The following is a 10417-nucleotide window of genomic DNA, read 5'->3' as shown; positions in this document are numbered from 1 at the left end:
CAAACATGATGTCCCTCTCCAAGGACCAGTCCCTCCTTGCAACATGCCCAAAGTATGTCAGATGAAGCTTCAGAATCTTGACTCCAAGGAGCATTCCAGCTTCACCTTCTCCAGGACAAACCTGTTTGTTCTCCTAGCAGTCCATGGTATATTCAACACTCTTCTCCACCATCACAGCTCAAAGGAAAGCATATAATAAATCTAATCTAATCTAATAATATATAATATTTTTGAAAGCAATTGAAAAAATCCTCCACTCTCAGTTCTACTCTGACAGATATGACATCAGCATGAGTTGGAATAGATTCCAAAGTAACTGGTTTAGATTTTTTCCAAAATTACCAATTTAGGAAGAGAAATAGTTTCATCTGAAACTGAATATTTCAGATGAAATTCTGATGACATAATTTGTTTCATCATTTCCTTTCCTACTTAGATAAAAGGATTAAAGGTCAGCTCTAAAAAGATCTATGAATCTTTACAAATTTCTCAAGCCTCTAGTTGTTTCTTTTTATCTGTGAAAACTGAGGCCCTAACTTGTATCAATTATTATCAGATAAGATATGTGAGCCAGTTTCTTAATCATAACATAGTCATGTAATATTTAAGGTAATTTATTGCTTTCATTATTCTGCCTCTTGAATAGACTAGAAGATAATGAAATTAACCGTTTAATATTCTTGTATGGCTAGTGATCTCAAAGGAAATTGAGAAATTTGATCCAATACAGTGGCTAGTTATCCAGATAAATTTGTTTGATTCCCAAATTTGAGAGAAAACAAACTTAACTATTCTTTTCGTACTCATCTGTAGATATATTTGTGATCGAAGGTACAGAACTTTTCAGACAGACTTTGGAATGACCATGCGTAGATTGAGAATGTTCTCATAGATGGAGTAAAGGATTCTGCTGAGATTTATTGTTAACTACATTCTTCAATCTAAGTATCCCCTTATTACTTATGTGAGAATTTAAGTATTTGAGGGTGAGGAAAGAATTCAATAGTGGTTATAAATGAGAGCTGACAGATTAATCTCTTAAAGATATCATTTTATGTAAATTTCTCCACAATCTTCAATGACCTCTGAATATACCTTCTACCTTTGTGCAAGATGGTAGTAGGTTTTCACTTTGGTTGCATAACCATCACTCAGGAGCTGTTAAAACTCCTGAGAATCCACGATAAATTCCAAATCAATGAATGAATCAGAATCTCTTCAGAAGTTTCACAGTCTAGGGCTTCTACCTCCCAGGTGGTGACTGTGGTGGGCATTCAAGGTGGACAGAGCTGTTCTTCCATCCTCCATTCCCCCAAAGATGAGGACATGGCTTTAGCAGGGGCTGCAGCCGTCTCATGTTCTGGAGGTCTTTACTGATGTCTGAAGTGCAGTGTAGGTCCTCCTTTGCGTCCTATACTTTAATCATGTCTTCTCTATAACAATACCTCACTTTAGCACAAGTCCTGACTCTAAGACCTAGGCTTTTTCCTTGTTACAGTCACTGCCTACCCATTGCCTCCTCTTCACCATTGACATTTCCCTTATTATCTGAAAATACTTGTTCCTGGTGCTCTCTCTCTTTAAGTAATGCTGGAATTTGCCCAGAAATTGAAAAAAAAAAATCACTGCTAAATTATGGTGTATTGGACATTAAATGTTCAATAATATCTTAGTATAAAACAGATTTTTTTTTGCAACTGGGAAAACCTTTCCAATTTTTATAAAAAATAGGAATCAAATTGCAAAGGCAGATTTATAATCACTTCTGAATGAGAGGGTCATTTTGGAACATCACAAGTACGCATACTCAGATGGAAATCTAGTTAAACTGCGGTTGCTCCTCAGGTTGCATTCACTCCTGCATTTTCTCAATTAGTTCTTCCTTGTATTTGCTTTTCTCTTTTCCAGCTTGCCGAGATTTAGCTTTATGTTCAAGAATTTTTTTCCGATCTTTATCCAATTTCAGCCTGGTAATAACCACCTTGCTTGGGTGAATGCCCACATGCTCTGTGGTACCATTAGCCTTCTCACGCTGCACTCTTTCGATGTAGATGACATACTTCTTTCTGTACACCTGCACTACCTTGCCAATCTGCTGACCTTTGTAATGTCCTCGCACCACCTGCACCTCGTCATCCTTGCGGATGGGCATGGAGCGCACGTTGTACTTCTGCCGCAGCTCTTTGGACAGAGGGGAGGACATGATCTTCCTGCGCACATGCGAAGGGGCATTGAAGTGGTGTTTCGGTTCTTGCTGCGGTCCGAGGTAACGAAAGGGTTGAATTTCATGGTGGCAGCCGTCCGGCAGCGTCAGGCTCTCCAAGCAGCAAAACAGAAATTTTAAGTGCTGTCTCCTTCCCATTGCAATAATGGGAAAGTCTGATGTTAGGGACCTCTCCAAAGTATTGAAGAGCAATGTTGTCTCTCTGGAGACTAAGGTGTATCTGATAGAGGCCATGGTCTTTGCAATCACTTGTTATGCATCAGAGAGTTGGACAATGACTAGGGAGAATAGAAGGAGAATTGATACCTTTGAGTTGTGGTGCTGAAGAAGAGTATTGAGGGTTCCATGGACTGCTAATAAAATAGATTCATCCTGGAGAAGGTTAAACCGGGCTGCTCCTTGGAGGCAAGGATTCTGAGGCTTCATCTGCCATACTTTGGACAAGATGTATGGAGGGACCAGTCCTTAGAGGGGGACATCATGCTTGGGAGGGTGGAGGGACAGAGCAGGAGGGGAAGGCCCTCTATGCGGTGGATTGATTCAGTGACTGGGGTAACTGGGATGGGTATATCGGAGACAGTGTGATTGGCACAGGACAGCAGAGTTTAGGGCTGTTGTTCATAGGGTCTCTATGAGTCACAACCAACTTGATGGCACATAACAACAACATCTGTCCCTTAGATATGAACAAACAGCTGGGATAGGGCTATGCACCCTTTTTTTATGTTTCTTTGATGGGATGTAATATAACTGAAAGGAAGATTTATAAGAAGTAGTGTCACCAAACCAAAGACAAACAGTTCGAATCCACCAGCTGCTCTGAAGGAGAAAGAAGGGCAATCTCTACACATGGGAAAAACCACTGGAAGGTCAAGGTCAGCTATGAGTCAATTCCAACTTGATGATGCTTAACAACATAACAACAATCAATGGGATAGATAGGTTTCACACACAGGATCTTAGCATTTGCTAAGTTTTTCCTTCCCTATGGCTCTTGACTACAGTGTTTACTCAACCTGCCCCTCTCCTCTCAGGACCCTAATATTGCCTATCTGTGTGATATTTCTGGACAATTCAGTTTAATGTTGCTAGCCCTCATTTCCAGTCCTCCTATTTTCCTTCCCAAGAAGTTGTTCTCCACGACACTTATTACCCGGTCACATAAGATATATTCTCCTACGATAAATGCAATGAGGGTTGCAGAGTGGATTATATTTGGGGGTAGGGGGTGGGGTTTGGGGAGGTGCGGGGGGGGGATTGTGTACCAATGAGGGAGTTTTTCTTTTGCTTTTCAAGGAGAGGAGCAAACGGTGGGGGGGAGGGGTTTGTGTGGGGAGAAGGGTGCAACAATGAATGAATGGAATCCCAAAATCTCTGTAGATGTTCATTGAAATGAAAAATAAACAACCTAAATTTAAAAAAAGAGATACATTCTATTTCCTTAATAGGTTAATGTCTGTCTCCCAGACACTCATGCTATATATCCCCAGTGCCTATGACACATGGCACAAAGTGATTGATCATGATGATTTCCTGAATAACTTAATCGTATAAATTCAGTGTAGACCGGCCATGGAATCTGGAACCATAAAGTTATCCTTCAAGAGTACACTGGCTACTAAATGGTATGTTGTTGTTATTGTTATGTGTCATGGAGTTACTTGTGGCTCATAGTAACTGTAGAAACAATAGCTCTGAACACTGCCCTATTCTTATCTCTGACACCTACCCTTATTATCCCAGTTACTGTGTCAATCCATCTCATACCAAGGCTTCCTCTCTGGCGCTGTCCCTTCACGCAACTAAGTATGATATCCTTCTTCAAAGACTGGTCCCTTCTGTATGTGAAATAAGGCTTCAAAATCTTTGCCTCCAAGGAGCAACTTGGTTTTTCCTCTCCAGGACAGACTTGTTTGTTATCTTGGCTGAACATGAAATGTTCAATACTCTTCTCCAGCACCACAACTCAAAGGCATCGGTTCTACTTCAATCATCCTTATTGTGGGTGGGCTCCAAATTCAGTGCTCTGAGCCTGGGTAATGATCCACTAATACTGTTCTCTGTGCTTCTTTATCAGTAGGAAATTTTGCCTCTAGCTTTGAAAACAAGCACATATAAAACAAAACTCATGGCCCTTGAATCAGCTCTGACTTGTAATAAACTTCTATTAGGTTTCCAAGGAGGAAGGCTCAATTTTAAGGTTAATAAAAAAATAAAAAATGCTATGTTGATGAGTTTCCACTGTTTCAAATAGTCATTTAATCAATTATCGCAATTTTATTTGGATGCTAAAGGTCAGTCATGTTAGTCATTTAGCCTGAGCATCCCAACAGTGCACCAGGGCCTGAAGTGGGTAGGGGCACATGTTCTCCACCTCCCACATGGGAGTGGGGGGTTGAGGGTGGGGAAGGAGGTGCAGGTACATTTTGTGCAGATTTATGAAAACAAGTGCCAGTTAGAGAACTTGTTTCAATTTATCACAGAGTTAGTTTTGCCAAGAATGAATTTTTGAGGTTGAAAAGACAGTGTAGCTTTTTTTATTCAACATAAGGAGAAACTATAAATTCATCTCACCAAAAATAAAGATAAATACATTGCAATATTTTTTGTTTTTAGCATTTAATTTTTAAAATATTTATTGTGGTAAAACATATATAACACAAAATTGTCACTTTAGCCACTTAAAATAGATGATTCAGTGACATTAATTATATTCATTCACATTGCTGTAATAAAACCCACCACCATCATTTACCTTAATAAATTTTGTCAGCTGAAATAGACTCAGTATTAATTAAGCAATGTGGTTGTTAGGTGTCATCTAGGTGACTTGACTCCGAGAGATCCTCTGACAACAGATCTGAACCTTGCCCCCACCCCTCACCCTGCAATATCCTCACTATCTCCTTCACACTCAAACCATTGGCATAGTCCCTCTGTCAATCTATCTCACTGAGGGTCTTCTTTCACTGACTACTTTTCTCAGCCCGGTGTCTTTTTACAAGGACTGATTCTTCCTGAATATATATATGGCCAAAATAAGTTAGACAAATTTTCATCATTCTTGCCTCTAAAGAGCACTCTTGTTGCACTTCCTTCAAGATAGATTTGTTTGTTCATTTGATGGTTTATAGGATATCCACCATCTTTTGCCAACACTACAATTCAAAGTCATTTATTAATCTTCAGCCTTTCTTAATCATTGTTTAACTTTCAGATTCATAGGAAGCAATTGAAAATATGATGTACCTTAGTCTTTCAACTGATATCCTTGCTCTCTAAGACCTTGGAGAGGTCCTTAACAGCAGATTTTCCCAATGTAACACAGCTTTTTATTTCTTTTTGATTAAACAATACCTCTGCATAAATACCCTTCCCAGTTTCTGATAATCACCAATCTACTTTCATCTCCATAGATGTGCCTATTCCTATAGATGGGATAATACAGTGTTTGTCTTTTTGTGTCCAACTTATTCCACCTATCATGATGTATCAAGACTACAATTTATGTTATGACTGATTCATGTGCACTGTTTTTTGAAATTGCTAAAACTATATTTGGCACTATGCTGATTAACAGTATTATAAATTAAATCATTAAATTATAAATCTAACTGACTGTCCTATATGTAATTAATATCCTCCAAGAGCTTGATAAACATTAGAAATACTATGAATGTAATTTAGACAATATAAGCTGATCCTGTCAACATGAGAGAAGAACAATTTCAATAAAGTAAGAGGAAAATGATCATAAACTGCTCAGGTCACAGAAGAGAACTGGATATAAGTAAGAATTTGGTAAATATTTTTACCTGTTTTTGTTGTTGGTAAGTGCCGTTAAGTCGTAGATGACTCAGCGACCTTATGAACGAAAGACCTGAGCACTATTCATAGAGTTTCCGGAAGCAAGACATTTCGGAATGGATGCCACTCCTGCTTCCAAGCTTGATTTAATTGAGAAGCTCCACCAAACACTGTCCACCATGGGTAACCATTATCACATCTGGCACATTAGTATCACAGTATTTAGCATCACAGCCACCATGAGTTACCTCTGTACAGCAATGCACAGACAACTCTAACTCATTGTCACTGGGTCAGAATCAACTCATTGCTGACCTGTGGTAGATTTCCAGGGGCTGGAAAGTACACAGGAGGAGATTGCCTTATCTTTCTCCTGAGAAGTTGCTGGTAGATAGTCAAACTATTAGAGAGCACTACCTTAGAGTTACAGCTTCCTTAGTAATAACAGAGGACTTAAATTTGAATTCCATTAGAAGACTGTCACTACTTTGGAATGTAGTGGTTCCAACAGCCTGGAACATCATGCACCCTCTTCTGGGACTCAGAGGAGAATAACTGACAGGTATCAGGCTGTGAGATGAATCTTGTGTCACTCCACTCACTGCAGGCGTTCATATAAAAAAAAAATCCCAGAGGAGACCAATTTGGGCTTTGGGAACATTCTCAAAGAGAATAAAATATTTTGGACAACAATGTAAGAATATATATTTCACTCTGGGGAATAAAGCGTTCCTTGCTCAAGGACAAAAGTCAAATGTCAATTTGTCCTCTAGAAAGGAGAAAAACTCTTAAATGTAACTAGCAACACTAGTAGGTCAGTGCTTACTCAGGTGTAAACCATGTAACTGAACTTTGCAACTGATAAGGTAGAGAGAACAGCGCCCAAAATTACTCTGAGATTTAGGAATGCTGGATAATAATTTTCCATGGTAACAGGCAAGGTTGTAGCAAGGAAGAGAAAGAGTATTGCTCTTGATGTACTAAACTTAAAATGATGCAAAACACAGATATGTTTTACAGAACACAAATTGCAGAACTTGAAAGAGAACCAGTATTGGTGTGGAAACTAATTAAAGTATGTTAAGCAATAAATGAATAAATGCAAACTAAACTAAATCTTTCTGTAAACTTTGATTAAAATTACAATTAAAAGAAGAAATAAGTAGCAAAACATAGTTTTGTGACAATGGAATAAGTATTCCTGCACCAGAAAGTAGACTGGGAGGGAGGAGGGGGGAAAAATCTATAATCTGCACTATATTTTATTGGTTAAATTCTCATATGGATAAAATAATAGTATTTATCAAGGGCACTATCTGATTTTGATCATAAGGAATGTCTCTGTTAACATATCTGTAAAGATACTCTCCTTGCTTCTTAGAGGGTCTAAATAGACACATATATGGGCTCTAGTGGTCTAGTGGTTAGGTGCTGCACTACCAACCCAAAGATATATTATTCGAATCCAACAGTTACTCTGATTGCCTCCTGTGTGATTCACCTGCTGGAGGGTTAATTATGAGACAGTTCCAACTCAATGATACATAACATAATGATTAGAAGCTGTGCTGCAATCCCAAAAGCACGCTGCAACCCCAAAGTCACAAAGTTCAAATCCACCTCAGCTGTCAGTTCCAATTTGAAGGCACACAACAACAACACATTATAACATGCACACCACACTCATGAGAAGACCCTTAATCAGATAAATCAGATAAGCTTCTAAACCTACCTCATTAACATCACAGAGATCAGAATTTACAACACATACAAGAGTTACATTTCACCAAGGATCATGGCAATGTTGACACAAAATATTGACCATCACAAAGAGAAAATGATTAGTCAAAATGCTGGTTCCAACTCATTGCCATCTTACATTTAACAGAATGAAACTCTGCCCAGTGCTGCATCATCCTATCACTGTTTTCAATCCATCTCTGCAAGGGTCTCCATTTTTTTCTGTTGTTGACTTTCTCCTTTACTAAGCATTATATCCCTTCCCAGGGTCCCTCTTTGTAAGCAAAGCAATATAAAATAAGGTGTTGTGTTTGGTTTTTTTTTTTTAAATCTTATGTTGTCAAGAAGCTGCACTGCAATCCCAGAGATACGTGGTTTGAATCCACCAGATGTTCTCCTGGAAAAGGAGGGGCAATCTCTTCCTGGACCAGTCAGATACAATTTGAAGGTACACATATAAAAAATGGAAATAAAAAACAAAATTAAAAAAAATTTAAAATGTATAACACAATACATTACCATGTTTGCTTCCAAGAAGTATTCTAATTATACTTGCTCCAAAATAGGCATGTTTGTTCTCTGGCAGTCCATGGTACATCTAACGTTCATCACCAACACCAAAGAATTTATCATTTTGTCTTTTTTTTTAAAATTTCCATTCATTCACTTTTGCACTTTTATCCCCTCCCAACCCTCCCACCTAGTACACTACCCTCCTAGAAAAGTAAAAGAAAAATTCTTTTATTGTCTTACAATTCCTCCCCTCAGGTCCACTCCACTATGCAGCCTTCACTCTGGACTCCAGTCATGACAAAAATACCTAATCGCATATCCCTTTTAAACAGTTTTCTCCCTCATCTGTTTCAATGCAGTATACATTATTTAACCCATATTTCTTAGTCTCACCCCAACCTCAATGACAGTCTTGTTTTAAAACAGTGGCACCATGCAGTATTTGTCCTTCTGTGACTGAGATGCTTCACTCAGCATAATGTCCTCCAGGGTCACCCATTTTGAATAATATTGCATGAGTTCCTTGTTTTTCAATACAGTGAAGTATTCCATTGTGTGAATATACCACAGCTTCTCCATTCATTTGTTGATGGGCATTTAGGTTGTTTTCAACTCCTTGCTATTGTGAACAAAGCTACAATAAACATGGGTGTGCATATATCTGCTTGGATGTCAGTTATGGTCTCTTTAGGGTGTATTCCCAGTAGTGGAAATGCTGGGTCAAATGGTATCTCTATTTGCAACTTTTTGAGAAAGCGCCACACCACAGTCTACAGTGGTTGCCCCATTTTACACTCCCACCGACAGTGAATAAGGGTTTCAGTTTCTCCACAACCTCACCAGCATTTGTTGCTTGCTGTTGTGTTAGATTTTGCTATTCTTACTGGGGTGAGATGATATCTCATAGTTGTTTTGATTTGCATCTCTCTTACAGCTAGGGATTTTAAACATTTCTTCATGTGCTTGTTAGTCATCTGAATGTCTTCTTTGGTGAAGTGTCTGGTCATATCTTGTGCCCATTTTTCAATTGAGCACCTTTATCTTGTTGTGGTGTCCTTTTGTCTTCTACATTCATTATTTAGTTTCCCCAAGCACACGAGGTGATGAAAAATACCATTACTTTGGACAGGCACCTTAGTATCTAAAAGCAACATTTTTGCTTTTTAATACTTCAATGATTTCTTTAGGAGATCTTTTGCAGATATGCCTAGTAAGATAATAAAATACTACATTTGATTTCTTGTATGCTGCTTCCATGGATATTGATGTTGTTAGGTGTAAGTATGACTTATAGTGATGCTATGAAGAGATCTAAACCCTGTTCTATCCTGTGCCATTCTCACACTTCATGACAAATTAGAGCCCATTGTGGCAGTCACTGTGTCAATCCACTTGTTTGAAGGTCTTCTTCTCCTTCTCTTATCCTCTACCCTTTCAAGTATCATGTCCCTCTCCAAGGAATAGCCCCTCCTAGAAACAATGTATGTGAAGTGAAGCTTTACCATCCTTGCCTCCAAAGGGCACTCTTGCTGCACCCTCTCAAAGACATATTTGTTTGTTCTTTTGGCAGTCCTTGGCATATTCAGTGCTCTTCCCAGCACCATAGCTCAAAGGCATCAATTCTTTTTCTGTCATCCCTATTCATTCTACAGCTCTCAGATGCATAGCAAGTGATTGGAAAGAAAATTACCTGAATCAGACACACCTCAATCTGACATCATTACTCCTCAATAATTTGGAGAGCTCCCTGACTGCAGACTTTCCCAGTGTTATGCATTTCCTCATTTCTTGACTGCTGGTACCACGGGTGTTAATTAAGGATCCAAGTAAGAGGGCATTGTTGACATTTCAATAGTTTCAATCTCTTCTCTATCTATCATGATTGTGCCTATTAGCCCAATGGTAAGAATATTTGTTTAGTCATTTGTGTCTCTTTAAAAAGGTATTTGCGGGGGAGCTCTGGTGGCCAAGTGGCAAGAAGCTGCAACTACAATCCCAGAGGTGCACGGTTCGAATCCACCAGATGCTCTGCTGGGGAAGGAGGGGCAATCTCCTCCTGTACCAGTCAGATCTGATTTGATGGTACACACACACAAAAATAATAAAATAAAATAAAAAATATTAAAAAAAAGA

General features: G+C 38.7%; 1 pseudogene; it reads right to left on the bottom strand.

The window, feature by feature from the left end:
* Positions 1-1852: 1852 nt before the first annotated feature.
* Positions 1853-2289, bottom strand: LOC102866631 (annotated as a pseudogene).
* Between the last annotated feature and the right edge of the window lie 8128 nt (positions 2290-10417).

This window comes from Elephantulus edwardii, unplaced genomic scaffold (genome assembly GCF_000299155.1).
Source record: "Elephantulus edwardii isolate Elephantulus edwardi_28Jun2011 unplaced genomic scaffold, EleEdw1.0 scaffold00097, whole genome shotgun sequence".
Taxonomy (NCBI): domain Eukaryota; kingdom Metazoa; phylum Chordata; class Mammalia; order Macroscelidea; family Macroscelididae; genus Elephantulus; species Elephantulus edwardii.
Note: the sequence above shows the minus strand (reverse complement) of the source record. Positions and strands in the feature narration are given on the sequence as shown.